The sequence below is a fragment of the Hipposideros armiger genome, unplaced genomic scaffold, assembly GCF_001890085.2.
Source record: "Hipposideros armiger isolate ML-2016 unplaced genomic scaffold, ASM189008v1 scaffold_1032, whole genome shotgun sequence".
NCBI classification, from domain to species: domain Eukaryota; kingdom Metazoa; phylum Chordata; class Mammalia; order Chiroptera; family Hipposideridae; genus Hipposideros; species Hipposideros armiger.
In genome coordinates this window covers 417,327-421,003 of record NW_017732382.1, presented here as the reverse complement: position 1 = coordinate 421,003, position 3,677 = coordinate 417,327, and positions in this window count along the sequence as shown.

Below are 3,677 nucleotides of genomic sequence, written 5' to 3'. Positions count from 1 at the left end.
AAAAAAAAAAAAGTAAAAAAACAAACAAAACAACTTTTCCTTAATGGATGCCTAAATCATAAGCATGCAGCTTACCCCATTAAGGGCTCCTTGTCAGGTTCTGACACCTATATTATGCCAACTTCTACAAAATTATTGGAAGCTCATTCCCTCTCCAATCAAACAGGTTACACAGCACTGGAGTTGTATGTTGCCCACAGATTTACAAGCCCTGACATCCTCCCAACCTGACAACACCTTTTGGAAAGGACAAAAGGTGACCCATGGGGAGCAGGAATTCTTAGGTTGTATTGACTTTGGCCAGAGTGTTTTCACAGAACTGAACTAAACATGGGGCAAATTGAGAGCCAGAGAAAACTGGCTGATGTCTGCTTTTCCCTCAAGTCACCTGATGACAGCCTTTGAATCAGAAATTTGGGAGAGGAAGCATTCAAAGGGAAGACAGGAAATGCAGGCAATGCGGAAAGATGGGGATATTTTGTTTTCTTATAGAAACAGATAAATCACTGTTGTCTGGTAGGTTTAGATTGGAGTCCACCCATTAAAATGTTTGGAAATCTTTTATTCATACTTTGGATCACAGACCTTTGTCAGGAACTGTGTGGTTGGGTCAAAAGCCATGCTCAAGATTGGTGTCAGACCCTCAGCTGAGGCACCTAGGGGAAGAGATTAGCATCCCAGGTAAGGTAAATAACTGCACAAATTGGTCTATGTCACAAGGACAAAGGCCTCAGGAAGACCAGAGACTTCCAGATGTGTCTGCCTGGCATCATGAAGCTGACAATCCTGTGATAAATTCCAAAAACCTGGAGCCCCTCCAGGTTGCTCAATTCCAGAAGTCTCAGGTGATTCAGGGCCAGGGGCACCTGGAATTCCAGGATTCACAGGACAAGTGTTTGCAGCAGTTGTGTGTAAGGGGTCTCTTCCTCTTTCACCGAAAGAGTCTGCTTTTCCAGGTGTACTGGTAACAGCCATTGCTTAGTTTTAAAATATTTATTTTTAAATTGTGGTAAAATACACATTAATGTTACCATTTTAACTATTTTAAGTGTACACTTTTGTGGCAGTAAGTACATTTACATTGTTGTGAGCCATAACTACCATCCATCTCCAGAAGTATTTTTTCAGTTTTCAATACAGGGACCCTGAACCCATTAAGCACTAATTCCTCATTTCCCTCTATGTCTCCCTATTTCACTCTTCATAGTGGTAATTTGTCTTTGGTTTTTGTTTGTGTTTTTGGTCAGTGTGGCTAGAGTTTTATCTTCCCAAGGAACTAGCTTTTGGTTTCATTGATGTTTTTTTCTATTCTTCTGTTTTGGATTTTCTTGATTTCTCATCTTTATTATTTCTGTCCTTCAGCATGCTTTAGGTTTGTTTATCTTTTTCTAATTTCATAAGGTGGAAGCTTAGATCATTTATGTGAGGTCTTGATGGCATTTAGGACATTCTACCCTAAAATATGGCACTTTAGCATATTGAATATTTTAAGATGAAGGAGTGTGAGAAAACTGCAGAAGAGGAAGATCAGTCTGACTTTGTCCCATCCTCCTCTGACAGGTCATAAGACCCTCATGTGAGAGGTGTCTTGCCTATATCCAGAGGAAAGGAGCATCCTTATTTCTGAAGACACTGAGGGGACATCGAGAAGAATCATAACAAGCCTTGCTAAGTGTCCCCAGTTTACTACATTTACCTCATACACCTTGACCTATCATGTTTTCCCACGGCTATCCACTTTTCATCAAACCTAGCATAAAACTGTTTCCTCAGGTCTTCACTTCCTTATGAAGGATCCTGTGTCATGTAAAACTTATATTCAATAAATTTGTGGGATATTCTCCTCTTAATTTGTCTTTGTCAGTTTAACTTTCAAACCCAGACAGGGACCCTAAGAGGGTCAAGGGAAAGATTTCTACAACTTCCTTTTCTAACATAAGCAAGCACTTAATGCCATAATTTTCCTCCAAGTACTGCTTTAGCTGCATTCCACTCATTTTGTGTTGTGTTTAAAATACTTTCTAATTTGCTTTGTGACTTTTTGATGCACCTATAGGTTATTTATCTGTGCCTTTAATTTTCAAACATTTGGGAAATTTCCATATATTTTTCTGTCATTGATTTCTAGTTTAGTTCCATTATAGCCAGAAAACATGTACATTATTTTAGTTCTTTTAAATTTAAGATTTTGTTGTGATCCAAAATATAGTCATAAGGGCACTGACTCTCCTGCCTCCTTCTTTCTCTGATAAGGATCCTTCTGATCCTACACAGGGGCCGTCAGATAATCCAGAATAATCTCCCCATCTTAATTTAATGCTTAATTTAATCACATCTGCAGAATACCTTTTGCCATGTAAGGTGACATTCACAGGTTCTGGGGATTAGAACATGAACATCTTTGGGGTGGTTAAAATTCTGTGTACCACATCTCTTTTCCTTCCACCAAGCTCTTGTGGTGACTGTCACTGTCCCCAAATTGGTCCACAGAGGTGGACAGATGGGGAAGTAGGAAGATCCCCATTCCACAAAGGAGAAAAATACAAGAGTCGACAGCCACTAGGAATAATAATACAATGTTCTTTTTTAATTCCTTATTTATTTTTAATTAAATTTATTGGTGTGACATTGGTTAGTAAAATTACATAGGTTTCAACTGTACAATTCTATAATACATAATTTATATACTGCATTGTGTGTTCACCAGAAGTCAGTTCTCCTTTCATCACCTTATATTTCACCACCTTTACCCTCTTCTACCACCCCCTTCTCCTCCACCCTTACCCTCTGGTAACCACTAAGCTACTGTCTATGAGCTTTTGTTTGTCTTGTTTGTTGCTTTCAGTTTTATATCCCAAATATGAGTGAAATCATATGGTTCTTGACTTTTTCTGTTTGACTTCACTTAGCACGATAATTCCAAGATCCATTCATGTTGTTGCAAATGGCAGTATTTCATCTTTTCTTATGGCTGAGTAATATTCAGTTGTATATATGTACCACATCTTCTTTATACCATCATCTATCGAAAGACACTTTGATTGTTTCCATGTCTTGGCTACTGTGAATAATGCTGCAATGAACATAGGGGTACATATATCTTTACAAATAAACGTTTTCAAATTTTTTGGTAGATACCCAGAAAAGGGATTGCTGGGACATATGGTAACTCTATTCTTGATTTTTTGAGGAACCGCCATACTGTTTTCAATAGTGGCTATACCAATGTACATTCTCACCAGCAGTGTATGAGGGTTCCTTTTTCTCCACAGCCTCTCCAACACTTGTTATTACTTGTCTTGTTAATAATAGCCATTGTAACAGGTGTGAGGTGGTATCTCATTGTGGTTTTGCATTTCCCTAATAGCTAGTGAAGTTGAGCATCTTTTCATGTATCTGTTGGTCGTTTGTATGTCATGTCTTCCTGGGAGAAGTGTTTATTCAGGTCTTCAGCTCATTTTTAATTGAATTTTTTTGTTGTTGTTGAGTTGTTTGAGTTCTTTATATACTTTGGGTATTAGCCTTTTATCTGAGGTGTTGTTTGCAGGTATCTTCTTTCATTTGGATGGCTGCCTCTTTGTTTTGTTGATGGTTTCTTTTGCTGTGCAGAAGCTTTTTAGTTTGATATAGACCCATTCATTTATTTTTACTTTTACTTTTCTTGCCTTTGAGGTCAA